This window comes from Alligator sinensis, unplaced genomic scaffold, assembly GCF_000455745.1.
Source record: "Alligator sinensis unplaced genomic scaffold, ASM45574v1 scaffold542_1, whole genome shotgun sequence".
Taxonomy (NCBI): Eukaryota; Metazoa; Chordata; order Crocodylia; family Alligatoridae; genus Alligator; species Alligator sinensis.
Genome location: NW_005841963.1, coordinates 759,161 through 781,134, shown reverse-complemented (window position 1 = coordinate 781,134; position 21,974 = coordinate 759,161).

Below are 21,974 nucleotides of genomic sequence, written 5' to 3'. Positions count from 1 at the left end.
CTTTCCCTGCAGGCAAGCCAACCTTGAACTTTGAAACTTGAAACGTTTCAACTTGCTTCATTTTGTTTCAAGGCTGTTTCAAAGCTATCTGTTTCATTTTGATTTTCCTGTTTCAAGCTCAAAACAAGACGAAACAGTGTTGAAATGAAACTGCCGGTGAAATTTTGCACAGCCCTACTGTCCAACTTCTTCTTAAACACTTCCAGTGATGGAGAGCCCTCAACTTTCCTTGGCAGTCTATTCCACTGCCTCCCTGTTCTAACAATGAAGAAGTTTTTCCTGATATCCAGTTTTAACTAACTTTACTGCAACTTCCAGTCATTGGTCTGCATCATCCTCTGCAGCAACAGGAAAAGATGCTTTACCTCTTTATGGCAGCCCTTCAAGTATTTGAAGAGTAATATCATGACCCCTTTTAAATACCTTTTCTACAAGCTAAACGTGTCTAGAGCTCCTTCAGCCTGTCCTTGTATGGCTTGCTTTCCAAGTTCCTTATCATTTGTGTTGCCCACCCATGGACTCTCTCAGAATTTTCCATGTTCTTTTTTAAAATATGGAGCCCAGAACTTCTCTCAGTACTCTAAATAAGGTCTAACTAGTGCTGAATAGAGAGGCAGTACCACTGTCCATGTCTGGCACCTAATGCTTCTATTAATGGATTCCCAAAACCGCAGGCACCTTTTGCGTGGCTGCATCACACTGCAGACTCATATTGATGATCTACCAAGACTCCCAAGTCCTTTTCCATAGTGATCCCATCCAGCCAGATGTCACTGATTCTATATTTTTGTTTTTGATTATTCCTTCCCAGGTGTAGCACTTTGCATTTGTCTACATTGAAGTGCATCCTATTAGGTCTAGTCTAGCCCAATTTTCCAATCTGCCAAGTTCTTTCTGAATTGCATTCATATCCTCCAATGTGTTTGCAATCCTTCCTATTTTCATTTCATCCACAAACTTGCTCAAGAAGCTTTCTATGCCAGCATCTAAATCATTAATAAACATGTTGAACAACACCCAGCCCAGGACAAACCCCTGTGGGACTTGATTTGGAACCTCCTGACATGGATCTGTTAATAACTCCCCTTTGCTTTTGGCTATTGAGCCAATTATCTATCCACTTTGTAGTAGTTTTATATATCCTATATTTCTCCAATTTGTTTATGAGGCAGTCATGTGGGACCTTGTCAAAAGCCTTGCTAAAATCCAGATGCACTACACCACAGCATTCCCTTCATCCACCCATGTAGTTAACTTTGTCAAAGAAGGAAACCAGGTGTGTTTGACACAATTTGTTTTTCATAAATCCATGCTGGTTGCTTGTGATCAGCCTTTCCTCCGCCAGATGCTTGCAACTGACCTTCCTTTGGCTATGCTTCAGTAACTTCCCAGATATTGAGTTAAAGCTAACTAGTCTGTAGTTCCCCAGGTCCTCCTCCTTGCCATTTTTAAAGTGGGGCACTACATTGGCCCTTTTCCAGTCCTCTGATACCTGGCCTGTCTCCCACAATTTCATAAAGATCATTGCCAAGGGTTCCAAGATCTCCTCTGCTAGTTACTTAAGGACCCTCTGATGAAGCTCATGTAGTCCTGCTGATTTAAATTCATTCAGACCCAACAGAAGAGCTCTGTCAGTCTCTTTTGTTATCTCTTCCCTTAATTTCCCACCCCCTTCCTTATCCAGCTAATTCCTATTATGTATCTGTCTGCAGCTTAATTTTTTTGTGAAGACTGAGATGAAGTAGTTATTGAGTAGCTGTTTCTTCTTTGCATCTTTGGTTAAGAGTTCCTTCTGGCTTGTTAAGAGAAGACCCACAGCTTCCTTTATCCCACCAGGTCTCAGTGATGCTCATCAGATCATAGTTCTTGTTACAAGCTGCAGCTTTCAGCTCATCTTGTTTCTTCCCCCACATTTTTGCATTTGTGTATATGTATCAGATATATATTTGCATTTTGACCTCTTTGCTTCCATTTTGCATCACTTGTTGCTGTCTAGTGGCTCCCTGGCATTTTCCCAGAGTTGAATTGCTTCTTTGAGTCTTTTCTCCTATGGACTGTGCGCTCTGTTGCTGTAGGGTTCTGATCACCATCCCCTTTGGAACCTAGTTTAAAGCCCTCCTTACTAGGTTGGCCAGATGATGCCCAAAGATGCTCTTCTCCTTTCCCATCAGATAGATCCTATATCTTGATAGCAGTCCTCCTCCCTAGAGCATCCCCCTAGTGTCAAAGAAGCTGAAGTCTTCATGTTGAGACCTCTGTCTCATCCAAATGTTTGCTTCTAGGATACGATGATCTCTGCCAAGATCCCTGCCTTCCACAGAAAGAATTGATGAGAACACCACTTGTACTTCAAGCTCCTTAATCTTCCTGCCAACAGCCTCATAGTCACCTCTTATTTGTTCAATGTCATTCCTGGCAGCTTCATTGGTGCCTATATGGACAAGCAGGGAGGGGAAGTGTTCTGAAGGATTTATGAGCTTTGAGGTCAGGAGCAAGAACTTTCACCAGACAGGGAGACTGTGGGATCAGCCTGCTATTAAAGGCTAGTGTGGATGGACCTGCTGCCCATGGCCTCAGGAAATTGGCTCTCCTGTTGCCCAAGGTGCCACTCTGGGGTCATTCTGGGGATGACTTTTGCCTGCTCTTTTGATTGGGACTGGCTGTGTCAATCCCAACAGTTATATTAATGGTGTTTATGATACTGTGATTTAGATAAGGAATTTAGAATTTGGCTTAGACTACTGAATTATTTCACCTAATCCTTACTTGTGTAAGGACTACCAATAGAGGTTGGAAATGAATTTGCAAACTATGGAGGAAAGGTTCTATATTCTATTTCTAATGTGTAAGATCATTAAGAAACTCATCACCTCTCCCAAATATTTAAATAAGTATATCCTTATTTGCATGAAGACACTTACAGTTTTGCCTCCTAGGATGTACCATATAAAATTTTAAGAGGGAAAAGATTTATCTAGTTATTCTAGATATGCAGTGCCATCAATCCAGGACACTTCATGAAAATTCATTCATTCGAGTTTAAAAATAAATAAATAAAAAACCTGTGGAGCCTAAATACCTTTGTATATTAAATGCACTATGGTAAATGTTTTTACTCAACAGTCATTTAAATGCAAATAGAAAATGGATACTCATTTTAAAAGATAAATCTAAAAAATCCCCTGCTGACCTAAATGTATTCATTTATGCATTAAAACATCATCACCAAGGACATAAAGGAAAAGGAAGCTCTCTTGAAATAGACTTTACAGAAAATGAATATCCTGAAGTCATTTTCTCAGATGGTAAATTTCCTCATGTCCTCAGGTGATACAATTATCACGTTCTCTCAAAGATTGTACCTATTTCACACACTTAAGTAAAAAGCATATTCTCACTGGGATGCTGTGCATCCCTTCAGAAAACAAATACAGCATGGAAAGCAGATTCACAATGGATGGGAGATGAGAAGATTACAGAAACAGTGATATTTATTCAGGAGATGACATCTAGGATGACTAACTCCAGATTGCTTCTCAATATTTTAGTATATGCCATTTTAAAAAATGACAAGCTAAATCTGTTTTCTGTAGGAATATATGAAATCAATTTAAGTTAAAATAACTATAGAGATGACATCAAAAGAGTTTCCTGAAACTATCCTTCAGAAACCCTGAACTCTCTCAGTCTGAAAAAAAATCTCTCTCAATAATTTCTATCATATTTTTGGAACACATTTATATTTCGATGAGATGCATCAATCAGTTTTTCACAAACTTGTGTACAATCCTAATTATGTGGCATTATTACAGAGGAGTATATTTCTTGGTCCCTATTGTCCTCTCTGCTCCACAAATTAGGTTGGAAAAGTCAATGAAGTAAAAACCATGGTTCTCGTTCATCATGCTAGTTCACAGACAGAGATCTGTCACTCTTTTAGAGGATGAAATATTATCCTTTGAGCATTGATTACCACTTCAAGGGCCAGTAGAAAGAACTGGCTTATTAAGGCATGAATTGCTCAGGAATCAGATCAAAATACTTCTTAGGATAGTAACTAACTTTGCAAAATCTGCCTCCCCAGTCCTTCCCCCACTCCCCACAACCTGGGTGTTTTTAGTCAAGGTTTGTTTCCATCCATATTAAAGGTTCTTTAAGGTAGCATGGAAATTCCTTTGCACATGTTCCTTTTTGGCATAAATTCTTACTGATTTCAGTGGGAGTTGCTCAAATACAACAGCTGCACAATCAGAAGTTCTGGACACAAAAATGACATAGTATATCATGGGGCTAGGTCATCTCCCATTCAGTCTCGCATTGTAATCTGTTGTATGCTTACCAAAACACTGTTTTATATATGACAAGCAAAGGGGTTACCACAACTTTTCTTAAGAAGTGTGGATCAGAGGTAGGGTCTACCTCACATAACACAATGGAACCCCAATAAATATGATTTTAATATAAGCAATGGTATTGCCAACTGATATTTTCCCTAAGGTTTAGCCACTTTCTTTTTTCTAACTTTTTTGTTCATAACCCCAATTTATCTTGTTAAATAATTCATTACCCTTTTGATGTTTTACCCTTCAGAACTCATAGCCTATCAAGCAGGAAGAATTAGAAGTCCTTGCACAATCAGGGAACTATGACATGACTGAAATAACAGAAACTTGTTGGGATAGCTCACAGGACTGGAGCAGTCATGGATGGGTATAAACCATACAGGAAGGACAGGCAGGGGAGAAGAGGAGGAAGAGGTGCACTTTATGTAAAAGAGCCATATGGTTGCTCAGAGCTCCAGTACAAAACTGGAGATAGGCCCATTGAAAGTCTCTGGGTTAGGATCATAGGGGACAGCAACAAAGGTTGATGTTGTGGTGGGGGTCTGCTATAGACTGCCAGACCATGAGGAAGTGGTAGCTAAGGAAGTACAGGCTGGATGAATGGATGGTAAAGTGGAAAAGAAAATTAGCTGGAGCATCGGGCTCAGAGGTTAGTAACCAATGGCTCAGTGTCTAGGGGGCAGCCAGTATTGAGTGAAGTGCCCAGGGGTCAGTCCTAGGGCTGGTTTTGTTCAATATCTTCATTGACAACCTGGAAGATGGGATAGAGTGTACCCTCAACAAGTTTGCAGATGACACCAAGTTGGGGGGAATAGTAGATACACTGGAGGATAGGGCTAGGATTCAGAGTGACCTAGACAAATTTGAGGATTGGGCCAAAAGAAATGCCATGATATTCAACAAGGACAAGTGCAAAGCCCTGCACTTAAGATTGAACAATCCCATGCACTGGTACAGGCTGGGGCTGACTGTCTGGGCAGCAGCTCTGCAGAAAAGGACCTGGGTGTTACAGCATGCCCTTATTGCTGAACAGTGTGCCCTTATTGTCAATAAAGCTAATGACATACTGGACTGCATCAGTAGGAGCATTGCCAGCAGATCAAGGGAAGCGATTCTTTCTCTCCATTTCTCACCGGTGTGGCCACATCTGGAGTACTGTGTTCAGTTTTGGGCTGCCCACTACAGAAAGGATGCGGACAAATTGGAGAGGGTCCAGTGGAGGACAATGAAAATGGTGAAGGGCGGGGGGGAACATGACTTATGAGGAGAGGTTGAAGGAACTCAGCTTATTTAGTCTACAGGAGATAAGACTGAGAGGGGATTTCATAGCGGCCTTCAACTAACTGAACGGGGATTCAAAAGAGGATGGAGCTAGACTGTTCTCAGTGGTGGCAGATGACATAACAAGGAGCAACGGTCTCAAGTTGCAGTAAGGGAAGTTTAGGTTAGATATTAAGAAGAATTTTCTCACTAGGGGGGTAGTAAAACACTGGAACAGGTTACCCAGAGAGGTTGTGGACTCTCCATCCTTGGAGGTTTTGAAGACCCAACTAGACAAAGATTTGACTGGGATGATGTAGTTGGGGATGGTCCTGCTTTGAGCAGGAGGCTGAACTAAATAACCTCCCAAGATCCCTTCCAACCCTAATTTTCTAGGATTCCATGATTATTTGGTTATACCAGCCTTCATCCTCAGCATGACCCTCACGTTTGGGAGAGAGTGGTTATTACTGCTACATGTCACCAGAAATGTACTATACCAGCTGTATGACAGTCAGTTGATAGATGGGCAGTTTGGAGGGACAAAGTAACATTTCACTACAGCAAAGCAATGCAGTTTGGAACCAACTTTATCACCACGCATAGAACTTAAGATAGGCATTTTAGGCATTGTTCTATTCTTCAGATAAAAGGAAGTCCCTAAATTAGATGCATGGACTGGAGCTTTCCACAAGTTTCTTTAATTACTAGCTTAATCCTTTTCTAAAATGTTAAATTTATGCTATTTTTCATGCTTTTCATTACTGTTATATTAATTAAGAGTACCCTGCCATTTCTAGGCAATACATAAGTAGTTACATCACAATTTCATGTTGTTCATGTCATTGTAATTTTTCCAGCTGTTAAACATTATGGTTAAGTATGTTAAAATAAGCTTGCTCTTTATTCTACCAAACTTCTTGTAGTGTTCTTCAGTGTTTATTATTAAGGATAAAAATGATCAGTTTGTGTTCCTAAGTGTTTAATAAGTCTTGAACAAAAATCAAATTAATACAGTTTCTTGTCTGTACTATCACATATACTGTCTTTTCTTACTGGTGGATTTTGTATATGCAGTATGAACTATTACAGTTTGGCCTAAGTGACAAATTTGATGGAATTCTCAGAATAGAAATCAAGGACTGAACATGTATGTAGACTATGCTATCTATCCCAGGGGTGGTCTTTACAATCTAAAGCTGCCACTACGGCAATTTTCTTAAGCAATTTATATATAAAAAGTAAATAGAATAATATCCAAATTGCAACAACTTACTGAAAAATAAGATTACGGGACATTTTGCAATGACCATGGGGACCACTCATGTATAATTTCTAGTGCAGTGAAGCCTAACAGCTACATTTTTTTATGAAAAAAGAAAGAATATAAAAATGATCCATGCCCTGAAGTGCTTTAAATGGAAATCATTACCAGCTGGAAGTGTGAGGTTTGCCTTCCAAAGACATAGAATGGACTGTTGCAATGGAACAACAAGTTTTCTACATTGCTCACAGGTGTCTGGTAGGTCTGTATCTTCTCCACTGACTCAGACATGGGAGCAGAGCAGGCCTTAGGGAAAATGGCGTCCTGGTAGCATTTGTATTTTGACACCCCTCACCCCCCAGAACTCCCCCTCTGATGCCACCTCCTCCCCTGCACCTCCGCTGGCACCCCTCAGTGCCCCACCAAGTCAGTGGCACTGCTGCAGGCAGAGACAGGTGGTCAGGAGTCCGCATAGTGCACTCTTGCAGGGAGGTGGAGCCACCAGCACTGCCTGCAGGTTGGGCTGCACACCACTCCTCCTATCTGGGCTAGGGATTCTCTGAGGCAGGGCAGAGGGTGAGCACCGGTGTGTGTGTGTGTGTGTGTGTGTGTGTGTGTGTGTGTGTGTGTTTGTGTCCCCTCTGATCATGCTGTGCTGGGTTGTTGCCCATGTCACCCAACCCTAAGTCTGGCTCTCCATGGGAGCCGTAATGAGAAGCAGCGTTTTGCAGTGTGCTGTGAGCCAAAGAAGGACTGCATCATAAGGGGCTGCATCATAAGAAGGACCCAAAAGAGAGAAAGCATATGAGAGAAATAAATGAGACCTGATGCTTACTTTTACTTGCAATAGACTTGGCACCGTACACAGGCTTGTATAGTTTTATGAATATGGACGGACTTCATTTATAGTAATGGATTCATTTTGGTTACGGACCTCCATATAGGCTCTAGTGTCTTGCTGAACTTAACTGTATAAAGTAGGAGAAAAAATGATGTTTCCATATTACAGTGCTGTCATATTCTGCAAATAAATGTTTACTTACTGGTATTCCTGATGATACTTGGCATATACTTCTCATCCTCTATACAATGGAAACTTTAAAGTGCTTTTCTTTAAAGTGCTTTCAAATTGTGTCTACACATGCACTTTACTGAGCTGTAGACTAATTAGCCGTGGAGTAAAGTGCCACCATCTACATGTGCAATGGTATTAGGCTGCAGTAATTAATTTACATTGCAGTAAGATAGTCGGGGACAGTACTATCTTAAGCCAAGGTAATTTACTGTGATTAAACACACGTGTAGACACTGACCAAGGGCATAAATTTCACCTGGTCAGCCCAATCAGCAGGGCCCAGGCTCCTGCTTGCCACCGAGCCACATGGCTCCACACTTTCACCCTTATGCTCCAGTCCCTCTGCTACCCAATGCCACCACCTGGAGCCCAGGGCTAAGAGGCATAAACTGCTCTGCCCTGGCTCAAATTACTGCTGTTCCAGGTGCACATGTAGACGCTGTGGCCATGAGTAGTTTACACTGGCTCAAAACTGCTCTGGAGTTTATTGTTTTGAATTAATTGCATGTACAGATGCACCCACAATCTAGTTTTCAGTCTTCACCAAAGCAGCTATAAAAAGTTAATTAGCTATCTACAATAGAATCCCAGCACAAGAATGATCAATTTAGTGCAGAACACCAAGTACACAGTACCAGTAAACAACTGGTTCTCACTTTGAGTGTCTTTGCTTTAAAGAGGTATTTCATGCAGAGGATTTTTTAAAAAACGTTTATACATTAAGCTCTCAAGACTAAATCCTATTTCACCTACTATTTCCATTAATTTCAGAAGATAATTTTAAGCTGCAATAAGCCACATTTTTCTGCTTGGAATCCTATTTCTCTCTGATCATATAAAGGTATGCACATCTTATAGTACCTCTTTGACCTGACAGGTAGAAGTCCAAAGAAGCAGCAATATAAGGGGCACAGGCAGAAGTGCAGCTCCCCCAGACCCAACAGACACTCGCTGTTGAGTCCCGGGAGTTAGGGGATCAAACTGCAGTTTAAAGTGGCTGCCAGTCTACAGCTGCTATCCCTAAGTCCCACCTCCTCCCCCTCTCCTTCCTCCTCCTCCCTCCTATTGTGAAGACAGTGCCAGGAGTGGGCTGGGCTGCATCAGCCCAGCCCTGCTCCCAGCACTTGCTGACACTAGTTAATGAAGGCACTCCAGTTTGGATCACCTTCATCTGAACCCTCATGTTATGAAGATTCAGATTGTCACAGGATTGGGCCCTTTTAAAGCACTCTGCAGCTGAGAACTTCTGTTAGGGCATGACAATTGGCTTTCAGTGGCCAATTGGCTTTCAGTGGCCAATTATGCAACAAAATGTCACTTGGGTCAGAGCCTATGGATTCTCCTTCTCCATAAATAGCGTAATAGTTAAAGCACTTGCCTAAAATACAGTAGACCTAGGAATGACCACCTGTAGCAACACTGAATGGTTTCTAAGCATGCACAGTAGGGACAAGTTTAAGACACATATGGCAGAAGTGTGAATGCATAAAATATTTAGGTACATACATGAAATTAAAGCCATTACAGGAGGCATCATACATCTTAACAGTAAAGAAGCATTCTTCCTTCAAGGTTTAAGCTCCCAATTTTACAAGAGTATTTAAATCCTGCATTGGAGTTCAGATCCTGGAAACTTTGGGACCCATGGCTCAAGAGAAAGCCTATTTCAGGGTTGCTGGTTGTATCCATGTTGGTCTAAGATCCAATCACCAAATCATAATAAAACCAGCCAATAAAGGAGGAGCTATAGCCTCTTTTATCTGCTGGTTTTATTACGATTTGCTGATTGGATCTTAGGCATTCTATGCCCTCTATGCCCCTTCTCTCTGAGACAGAGAGGTTGTTATGGTGGTGTTTGTCATTGATTGTTCCATTGTTTATTCTTTCCCTGAAGCAGTCCATGTAGAGGTCAAGGTTAGGATTTTGTCCACTGTGAGGTTTCCAATCCAAGTGGGGCTGGGGGGGGTTGAATTTTTTGGGCATTAATCTTTTCCCCAATGTTTTCACAGGATGAAATGTTGTTGGAAATGGATTCATTTAGAGTATGGAAATATTCCTTGAGGCAGAGACATCAAAAACATACTTCTACTTTTCCACATTGTGGTATCTTATTAGGGTATTTTTCCAGACAGAAACTAAGGCTTTTAGAGAGGACAGATTTTCCAGATTTGGTAAGTGTGTGCATGGAGAGACTGACAATATTTGAGGGTTGACTAGTTTTTTCAGTTTCATCAAGTATGAGGTCAGAATGTTGTAAGGTATTGGTGTTGTTTCTACAATGGTTGTTTTGTGGCTGGAAAAGTTGTTCCTGTAGTAATTGGTTCCATTTCTTGCTTTTATATTGGATAGATGTTGCAGAAAATCTTTGGTAGTCTTTGGTGTCTAGTTGGCAGAAATCTCCCTGAGGCAGAAATGTCTACGTGTTCTGTTAAATGGAACTTAAGGCTATTTGAAATAGCACCATCTGGGGACTTTGTATCATATTACATTGTATATGTATATGAAAGTTTTTCTTCTCATCTAAAGTTGTCTCACCCAAGTTCTATCTACTTGTGATTATTTGGGTGGTTTGTGAGCATAAAATTTACTTCTATATCCCATTGCTCATCAATTAATTATGGATAAATGAAAAAAAAACAAACATTTCCTCTGTATAGTTTTTAAGCTGCAATTTTACACATGTGGTTTGCTTTAAAATGACTGAATCTGCTCATTTGCCTACTGCAGATTTCTTCATTAGTTTCTTCTAAGTATCATGATAGTACTGATTCATAAACTAGTAGTTAATGTGTATTTTGACTGAAGGGACATTGGTATTGATAAGCTTACTGATAATTTTTTTCTTTGGTGACTGGTAAATCAAATAATTTAATTTAATAGATACAAGGGTCACCAGTGGTAAACTGAATATAGCTTTCATTTACATTTTGTTTTTTTGTGTGGAGTCACTGGCTAGAAATAAAAACACATTAGAGTAAATATGCATCAAGGTCTCTTCCCCTAAGAATTTATCTAAATGAAAATCAATAGACTTCTTTTTTCCTTGTTTGTTTGTTTTACAGTGAGGTTGTATTTTACTACATTTTTCCTTCTCCTCCTTGTTGATTGCATTTTTGGCACTTCTGATCATCTAGTGTTATGTTATATAAAGTAACTGTACAGTCAGTACAGCAGCAATCTTTTATGACAGGTAAGAGTTTATTCACTCTCCCTCACTGCCTTCCCAGCTACCCTCTGTCAAGAAACTGTTCATCTTTTGGAAATGCTGCATTAATCCCTGAATCACTTGAGTAGCTATGTCAGGTTTACAACTCACAGGCAATCTCTAAGTGACTGGAAACTTGATAAAGATTCAGTATGGCAGAGCACCTTTCCTGTGGAGGGATCTCTCACAGAAAAGAATATCTATTTGCTTCAGATGAGAATAATAGAGGTCAAACATTCTCCACAAGAAAGGGTCTAAGGTCAAGCTTCCTCTTGCATGCTTTGTTTAAACAGCTGTCTCCAGGAATAATGTACACCTAGCCACCAATCCTGTTAATGCCAAGGATTCTAGGAAAACTCAGGCAGGATTACAGAGCATTACTAAAAATTATTAAAACATATTCACTTCCAACTTACCCTGTGAGTTTTGGTAGTAAGACCAAACCTGTCAACTGTGTTCCTGCAAACAATAAACATCTGTAAAATGGTCCTCTAAGCCCTGCTACTTGAAGAAAAGGAAGCCAGTATCAGAGGCCTGCAGTCAGGTAGAAAGCTAATCAAGGGCCAGCTATGGAGAAATAAGAAAACAAGGGAGCTACAGACAGGAGTTAAAGGCTAAGAACAGACATTCAAGGAGGTTAGGGGGAAGAGTTGAGTTAAAAATAGCCACCTGATCTAAGACAGAGTCCACTTGGAGTTGATGGTGTCCATAAGGGTTTGGTGGGATCAGGGGAGCTTGCGAGGTCCACATACAACCTTGGGGAGAGAAGAAGCTATTCTTAGCCCCTGACCCCACCCTACAATGAACCCACATCCCCATCCCTCCTGTCTCTCCCTTCCCTTCCCCACCTCCCCCCACCAGGAATTACTTCCTTAGCTCCCAAGGTCAATGAACACTGATAAAACTAGCACTGTGAATGGCTTGAAGGATGGTGGGGAGGGGTGGGAAGTGGGGCATTGGCTGGTCTGCAGGGCAGGGGGCAAGGAGCCAGGGGGGACTAAAAATAGTTCTGTGCCAGGCAGTGTCCATAGGAAAAGGGACCCTGGCTAGCAGCTGGGCTTTCCCAGCCCTGGGGCTGCACTGGAACTATACAGAAATTTGATTCACCCATAAAACCTAGATTTGAGTCCACATTGATCCAGGTCTATCTTAGACTGGGTTCCACCATTTTTATTTCAGTCTATGTGCACTGACCTTCTGTACTGTACATATTTCTGATCACTTAGACCAAGTCTAAGTGTAAGGTCTGCATCTGGGCCAGTTACGTTAGATTGGGTGGCCATTTTTAATGTGATCTAACCTCCTCCTAGCCCTCCCAAACATCTGTACTTGGCCAAAGTACAGCGGGGTACTGCTTAAGAGCAAGCTGCCTGGCCGCAGGCAGAAAGGGATCCAGATAAGTAAGAGGACAAAGACTGCAGCTCAGTGGCTTAAACTGAAGCACCTGAGAGCAGATTGCAGCAGACCACAGCAGGTTGAGTACTTGGCTGATTAGTAACCCCTTGGCAAGCTTGAGGCCATGTGGCCAGAAGGGATGGAGTCCCTGCATGCTAAAAGCCTGGCTTCTGAACTGGTTGTTTAATCTGGCCCTGACCTCTACTGAGTGAAGAACTCCTGCTGGCCTATGCTGTCCAGTAGAGAAGGGAAACTCAGGCAACACAGGTACACAAGTAAGCTGAAAAGAACCAGTCAATAAAGGGTCGGATTCTGCTGCAACCCAGGGAGACCCAGGAGTTTATGTTTGATTATTAGCTGGCATAGTACTGGAGGTTTGGGTAGTGGCTATAGGGGTGATGTAAAGCTTATAGGTGCGGTGCCTTGGAGGCACCCTCATTAGAAGCAGATAATGATGAGAGAGAGAGAGAGCCCTGCAAAGGTCCAGGACTCTGTAGGCTGTGTGGGAATAAAGCCAAGCAGTTAAGTGGTGGGAGATAGCAGGGGATGACTGCAGTATAGGACCAGGGGCCCAGTGGGACAGAGCATCAGGGCAGAGGCCTGGAGCATTAGAGGGCAGGGTCAGAGGATCCAGTGCACAAGAGTGTTAGGGTGACAATATTTGGATCTTAGGGAGCACTAGATAAATGAGTAAAATGCATAGGCAATTCCATGCTAATGAAGCACACAGTAAACAGAGGCCGAGCTTCAGATAGGAGGAGAAATGGGTGGAACATGGGAAGAGTGAGGGTGGAATAAATGGTAATGAGCATAAACCAAAGTGCATAAATGTGGAAAAAACTATTGTTCAATGTGGCTCCCCAGTTTGTTGGGCTTTTTGGAAGCTAGTCTGAAGTTGTCTCCATTCTGAATAAAACTGTTGCAAGCAATGTGTGCTGGCGTTTGCTCCCCGCTTGCTCTGGCTAATGAGTAACAGGATCCATGGGCAATTGGATCGTCATCTCCCTAGTTGTTGGGTGCCGCATGGAGTCGGGGTCTAACAAAGAGGATGGATGTGGCTATGGGGGCAGATGGAGGCCACACTTGTAACTCGTAGGGAAATTAGGGTCATAGGGGCATGATTGGAGACGTTAGGGCCCAGTGTTGGAGAATCAGTGTGCAGCAGGATCAGAGCCCCAAGTCACGTGGGCCAATTTGGGCCATGACCAAGAACAAGAGGAGGAGTCCTGCCCAGCCCAAGTGTTGAAGGCAAATAAATCAGCTACTTATGCTAATTAACATATCCCAGTAAATGAAAGGGGTGGGTGGCTTACCCTCACCAGGTCTAAACCTTCAGCCCAGCTCTAACCTGTTGCTACAAAGGGCTCAGAAGAACTCATCAGACTTAAGTTAAGTTTAAAATCATAAGACTATATCATTATGGCAATGTTAACAAACAAACAACAATGAACAATAGCAATTAAAAGATTAAACAAAAAAGAAGGGGGAGGAACAAAGGGAGAACACAGGACACAGGAGAGAGAGTACAAAGCTCCTTCTCTCATGCCAGATTCGCAACTGTAGCCCGGGTGTACACGGGTTTGTACTCCTCTCTCTAATTGAGGGAACTATTGGCAGAACAGCGTGCTGCGGAGGGACACAACAGCCCAGTGGCCACCTCCCTCCCCTATAGAGTTAGGCCCAATTATTTAACTATATACAAATTTATTATTACAACAAAAACATTAAAGGGTAATGACATAAATTATATATACATGTACACATTTATATGTGTCCATATGTATATGTATACATTTACAAAACAATAAACCCTATACCATATATATATGGTATAGGGTTTGTTTTGTAAACACACACACACACACACACACACACTCAAAACCAATTATTATTATTTAAAAATACAGGTGAATAATAGAACAACTCAGAACAAAGGATATTAATCAGGCAACCTTATAACTCTATTAATATACAAACTATTACTTCAACTTATTCACATAAACTATAAGGCACAGTCTACAAATATAACCAGCAATCCTTAGACTACCTGGGTGCCCTCCAGGGCAGGGGCCCCACTCTCAAGTTACCACTACAGGAAAGGAGGTGGGGGGAAAGAAAAGGAGAGGGAAACCCCAAAGACTCCTAAGCTCCCCCCTATCACCTTGGAGCAGCCCACGTGGTGCCCCTTCACAACCCTGGGGGGTTCCTCCCCTGTTGGGACCCTCTCTCCAAGGTAACTTACTACTCCACAGTCCCAGAGGGTTGTTTCCCATTCTCCAGGTCAAGCTCTGTTCCCTGCTGGGCTTTCCTGCTGCCCGACTCTGCTGTCACCAGTCTGGCTTAGGACCGCATGCACCGCTGCGTGTAATGGCTGCTTCGCCTTGTGCTAGGGGTTGGAGGCCCAGACAGCCTTGTGCAGCACCAGTCTGGTCTGCTCCCAGACCTTCTGGGCAGCATTGTCTGCACTGATCTGCTGCGCCAAGCCACCTCGAGCTTCTCCCAGGGTCTCTCACCCTCCGTGCAGCGTCTCCTGTTCCGAGCTCCTAGCCTTGTGCTGAGGGTTGTGGACCTGAGCCACCCAAGGGGACCCAAAGATCCTGCTCCATGCATTGGCCTGCGCACCGTGTCTCTGACTGCACACCAGAGGTTCCAGACGTGAGCTGCCTCATGCAGCTCTCAGGCTCCCCACTGATAGAAGTCTTCAGAGGCTCTTCCTGAGCTACTGCTTCACCCTGCTGAGCAGCTTTCCTCAGCTCTTCTAAGCCCCGCTCTTCTCTCTTATCTTTCCCAATGCAGCTCCCTTGTGATGGGCATGCAGCTCCTTTTATACACTCCAGGGCTCTGCCCCTGAAGTCTTCCGGACCTGACAGTTTGCAGTCTTCAATCAGGTCCGGGGGAGCTCTTCTCCCCTTCCACTCAGGAAAGGGCCATGACTTTATTTCTCTTGCTGCCTCCTGATTGGTGGATGGGCTCCACCAATCAAAACCGCAGGATCTCAATCCAAGCTCTGAAAGGTAATCCCACTACACAACAATATACAGGCACAGTCTTAACTTCACAGAGACTCACAGGCTCCCTCAGCCACAATAGTGAGCCACGGTGTATGTATTACCTTCCTCCTCCCTCCCATGAGTTTCCCTCTCACAAGGAGACTTAATCCCTTTTCAGAGGTGGATGATACTTTACCCTCCTAATGGTGGTGATGATCACGGGATAGTGGTCAGTTGGTCTGGGATGGATTCCAATGTCCACTGGGGAGCTACACTCTGCACCCAGAAAGGAGACCCACAAATTCCCTCCTCAGAATCTCACCTCAGACTCCCAGCCAAACTCCATGACTCACAGTAACACACCCAACTGCACTTGTATTGGTACCATCACACCCAATCACCCACCCATGGTCACTCATACCCCAGATGCACACTACTTGTCCAGACACACATATAAGCCTTGGGTACAAGCCCTTTTTAAACTGTCCAATCATGCCACTTCTGCTAATCTCTCTGGCAGCCAATCATTGCAACAGAAGTGCCATCAACTAATTGTCAATCACCCAATTATCCAATCAGATGATCAATCACCTCAGGTAAGTCTAGTGGTCACTCTTTAGGTTCTGAGATATTTGTGCCAAATATCACTTATGTAACAAACAATCAACTGTGCATGCTCACAACAGAAAACCTAGGCCATCATGCCCTCTGCTTCAAAAGGTTAACTGAACTAGAATCTTCTAGCTCTTTACTCAACTGGACACGTGCACCACTATTTACTTAACTTTACACAGATTTCGTAACACTGAGGAAGTTACTCAATAACACCATCCCAGAGAAAGGCAAGGCCAGAGGATGCTTAAACTTGAGGTCTACACAAGGAGGGCTGAGCCCAAGAACTAAGTAGAACACCCAGAGGTCTTTGGCCTGTGAAGGCAACCTCCTCAGTTGTATTTTGCCATCCAGGTGTGGCAGGTGAGGCAGCAATCCTCCCATACTTTCCCCTGAGAGGCCAGGGGGGAAGTAGAGCAAGATTGAAGCAGCCACCAGGGGGCATCAAGACAATCCACATGAGGCAGGTCTTATCTCACCATCTTATTTAAGTTGGGATCCAAAAATAAAAGGAAAATCTTTAGTGTGGACCCAGCAACATTTTTTCTGACAATGTGGAAACTGGCTGGTCAATCACTTTCAAAACAAACTGCTCAGCACAAGTCCTTACTGATTTTCCTTTTTGAGGACTGTATTGATGCTGTTTATCACAGGTGGCTCATTCTCTATCTATATGTCTATGAGTAGAAGTATCATTTAAATACTAGCCTCCATCCAGCTCTTTAATGTTGAGATTTCTTGAAAAGCAAAACTTGAAGAAATACCTCAAATCTAAGATGTTTAATATCTCCACAAGAAAGACAATAGAATGACAGCAGCAAACCATAGGAATAGTTAATCATTCAAAATCAGTGACATAGCTTTCTTCTCACGAAAGTTAAAATGGCTGTCTAAATAACTGAAAAATTCTCTAGTTTCTGAAATAAGAAGTGTTCTTTAAACAGTTGCAGTGGCTCCCCAGTCATGGTTGTATGTGACTGGTCTATTAATTTGCTGTCTGCTTTCGAACATGCAGATCTCAGATTCATCTCTTCAGTCACCTCCAGACTCACCAATGACTTCCATATCTACTAGAAGACTGTCATCCTCATATTGAGGGATTGCTGCCACTGACATATTTATTAGCTGTTAGCTTTGTCCATGCCAGTAGTTGACATAAGCGGAAATTTTATTAATCAAAAGGAATTATTTAATCTTGCTAGAATCTAAGAGTGAAATTCTATTCTTTCCTGGTCATCTAAGCATCCTGAGCTAATTTGAGTTAAAAAATGCACTGAAGCACATGTTGGCATTCTATTCCTGGATGCAGTGTGATTAGGTGCAACCTCTTCTCTCAGAGAGAGAATATACACTGGCAACAAGACGTAATACGCTTTCATCTTTACCCCCCAAATGCTGAGTGATTAAGGCATCCATCTAGGAACCTGTAAGTCTTGAATTCTGGGCTTCTATCACCCAAAGGGGGTTTTAATCTGGGGCTCTCTGAATTCCCAGCACAGCAGTCAAACCATCACACTACAGGTCAGCCATTATGGAGCCTCTTTCTCCAATGTTCCCTCTGAGGCTGCTCCCTGGGGCGTCCTCACAAGGAAGTTCTATGTAAGATATGTGGGGTCAAGGCAAGGGGAGCAAAACATAGGATGTATGACACAGTGAGGTGTGGAAGGGAGAGATATTTGGGTTCCAGCAAATCATAGGTTTTTCCATGCACTGCATTTATTCCTGAAGAACTATGTAAATGGAGAACTGGACAAAGGGCCTGAGAATGGCTGACCTGTGGCATAACTTGGGAAGTGTGACTAGCTGACCTGGATAATGGGTTGTGTGTGAAAAACCAGGTTTTAAACCATTGATTGAGTGAGGGTAGCCTGGGACCTCCAGCATTCTCTAGTGAATGCCCCAGCCACTGAGGTATGTCTAGGGCAACGTTATATTGTCTAACATGGTTGATGTCACCTATCATTATTTCTTGATCTTTCAGTTTTATGTTTAGTCTCACCGTATGGAGTGGAGTCAGGAAACAGCATCTAGTTATTCAGCCCTGCAAGTTCATTAATTCTACATTTCCTTGTCTTTTTTACAAATAACTAGGAGCATGCCCTAATGGAGCTCATTGATACTGCCGTGTGTGGCAATTTGAAGGAATGAAAATAACTTGTACGATCGCAATCATTACTTTTTCAAAAATCTCTGAACTTGATTTGGCAGAGAGCACCTCTTGTTGCACTGACATTCCACTGACTGATGAATGACATCCTTAGAGGCATATTAACTAAACTCTGTATTAAAACTGCTCATGCTAGGAACTCTATTCTCCCTGTTTCAGATTTAGTATAACATCTGATCTTGGAACGGTCATGGCTACTCTACTAGAAATATCGTCTATCATTGTTCTTGGAGATGTCAATAATTTTAACTCTCATACATTTGGCAGGTGATAATAAAGACAAATCCTGAGAAATAAATAAGTATTCTCAATCCTTGGTGACACAGATGTACTTTATCTATTTGGGGGTTTTTTCCCTTTTTTTTTAATGTAATTTATTGCATTTTTATTGTAAGCGCTCAGAGCTTTTTGGGGGAAGGGTGGCATATAAATCTAATGAATAAATAATAAATAAAGTAATAAAGTAGTAAGCCTGCCTTACCATAAGAAGCTGACATATGATCATACTTTATGAATAAGAGGAATCTGTTTCTTAAGAGGGTTTTAGTGTGGTAGCCTCACATACAAGATTCATGGTTGAATTCAAGCCAATTCAGCATTGTGAGGAATGAGCCCAATACCTTTCCAATAGATAGCAGAGGAGAAAACCTAAAGACTCTTTGAAATAAAGAATGGAAAGGTATAAGAAGAGAAATGGAAGACATCTTGGGCCCAGTATTGGCTGGAGATGCAACTGGTATTGAAAGCTGAGAGACAGATAGGTGAAGCAGAACTGAAATATCAAGGGTAATTTTAAAGTAATTTCATCTCCTAAAAATGAAAGGCCCAGTTTGTTCACAGTTCATAAAATAACACAGGTTATCAAATCACAAGTCAAAGACAATTAATTAATTGTATTAATTGATGAGAATTGAACTCCTAAGCTACATACAAATTGTCTGTTGAAGAAATAAAAGGGTAGTAATTTTTATCCTAAAATATGTCTGAGTCAAACAATTAAATGTAAAGCCTCATTTTAAGTCCTAAAAGAAACTGCATTTCCCTTCTTTGACTAGTGTGTTATTACAAGTGTGTTTACTTTCAAAATAGATACATAGAGTTCTATTCATTTTTTGCAGTCAGTTGAACAACTCTGAATTTACATGGGTATCAATCAGAGCAGAATGTCACCTATACCGTGTACTGTAAGTCTCCTACAAAGGGTCTTTTGCTTCAATGTTATTATTTTAGTTGGGATTAAAATTATGAAGCTAGATGTGCCTTCCTTACACATTGTCATACTTGTGGGTATTTGGATCTGGAACTCAAGACAGAACTCTCCAAAGTCTTGATCCTAAACTTGCAAAGCAGTTTTTTTATTTAGGGTTTAAGAAGGACAAACTGAGCTCTTTTCCTGGGCTAGGGGCAGAAGTTACACATTAACCAGTTTAAGTGATCAGAAACTGGTTTAAACCTGTAACCGAACAGAAGTTCAGTGCACATAAACCAGTTTCAAAATGGCTGCAATTGCTTTAAGATAAACCTGGCTGAATATAGTATCAAACTTAACTGATTTGGATGAAACAGGTTTATTAAACTTCTGTCCCAGACCTCTTCCTGGTTCAAGTTAAATCACAGTCCTGAAGCATCCCAGCATGCTTTCCAGCCCTGGGCTGGGCTGTGCTATCTGCTTCAGCAGAGAAAGGTTGGGGGGAAGGGAAGGGGGAAGGTAGGGACTGTGCCCCCTGCCCCCAAGCAAACCCCAACTGGGGTCTGGGGTCAAGGGGGGGGTTAAACCCTTCCTTCCCCTGCCCTGTTAAACTTTATGCTGGCTGCAACTGTGGACTACAAATCCCAGAGGTACCTGGAAGTAGAAAGAGGAAGTGATGAGCAACCCTCAAGTTTCCTGCTATTATGATTCTGGACTGCAAATCCCAGAGACCTCAGAGCCAGCAGGAAGAGGAAGGGAAAACACAGCCCATACTGGCTACATGCCAGACAGCCATGCTCTAGCACCCCCTGGCTTCTAGCCTGAGCCACTGCAGGCATGTGGCTGCAAAAATTAAGTGTGAGCATTTGTACACATGCTTGCGCCACTGCGCCGGGTGCTTTTAAAAGCACCCAGCACTGCAGTGCATACAGTTGAATTAGCATCAAAATGCACATCAGCACTGAGAAAATGGCAGTGGTGTGCTTTTTAACTAAAACATCTTGAAGGTGTTCAAAGCACATCAGTGCCATTTTCTGTGCACTTATATGCATTTCGCCACTTATACAACTGCATACAATGCAGCTCAGTGCACATCAACATGTGGAACAGACTCAATTAATCCAGATTATTTGAGTCTGCTCCAACCCACTGGATCTCTGGTGTGTCACAAGATGAAAAGGTATGTGTATAAATGCCCTGTCTGTCCACTTTTTAGTCAATTTAATCTCTGCATCTTAGACTAACCTACAGAGACTGAATCAATTCAACCTTAGGGTTTTTGACTGTCTATACTTAACCCTAAAGTCTACCCACCTTCCCCTCTCTTATTGTCCTATAGGGAACCTGGGCTCCGTTTGGATCTACCCCCCCTTATTCTTGCACTGCAACATTTTTCCACCAGACTTGGTAGATCAAATTTGGATGATAAATTCTAAGGGTTTAGATAGTTCCAGTAAGATAATTTGCCTCCATTTTCTCCTCGACAATAAAGATACATTTTTAGATTTAATATAGTTTTTCATACTACGTGTGGCCATGTCAAAATAGCATTTCCAAAATGAGCATGGGTGAAACAACTTTAACTGATGTTAGGTCTGCTTTTCATCCTTCATGTTCATTACTTAGAGTTTACCACAGTTGATCCTGAAATAAATCAATGCAATCTTCCAATTTACCCTTTTATGGAGGAAGTGCATTCATTTTATCGTAGCAACTTATCCATAACTGTCAGAGGAAAAAATAGAATCTTTGTGGTTGGCTTCATTTTTATCATCTGCTTCTACAAAGGGAGAAATCTCTTGTGAAGAGCTATGGGAGCAGACCTAGAGGTGTGCAGTGGTGTGGTTGCACATCCATTCCATTGCCCTCCTTCCCCTTTTGGCTGTGTGCCACATGTGTAGTGAACTTTCTGATCTCCTGGGATCCTAGTTTTCTGTTTAAAAATTGCAAATTCTCCAATTAAAAAAAAAACAAATCCACTATTAAAATGAAATGCCACTATATATAGGTATCAAACATCAATACAATGTTTTATTGATATATTTACAATTTTAAAGCAATTTGGAAGCTTACCAGTGCCTCAATCACTATAATAAAATAAATTCTAAATACCTATACATTTTGTCATTTGAGGTTTGGTTTTTTATCATGGAAAATCAGAGCTCCCCCTGCCCTCTTTGCTCACCAGGATGAAGATCCAGGCCCCTCACTCCCAACCCACATCTCCCCAGCCCTGCTGATGCCCCTCACTTCCCACCTGCAGCCCCCTGCCCCCCCAGCCCTGCTGGAGGGGACCCCCAGCTGCCAGGGCTATGTAGCCAGGAAGCCAGGTCTGCAGCCCCCTCTCCACCCCTCAGCAGTACCCAAGTCCCAGCTGCCACTCAGTTTCATAGTAGCTCGGGTCAGGAGGGACCTGAACAGATCATCTAGCCTGACCCCCTGCCACAGACAGGAACGAATGCTGGGGTCACAGG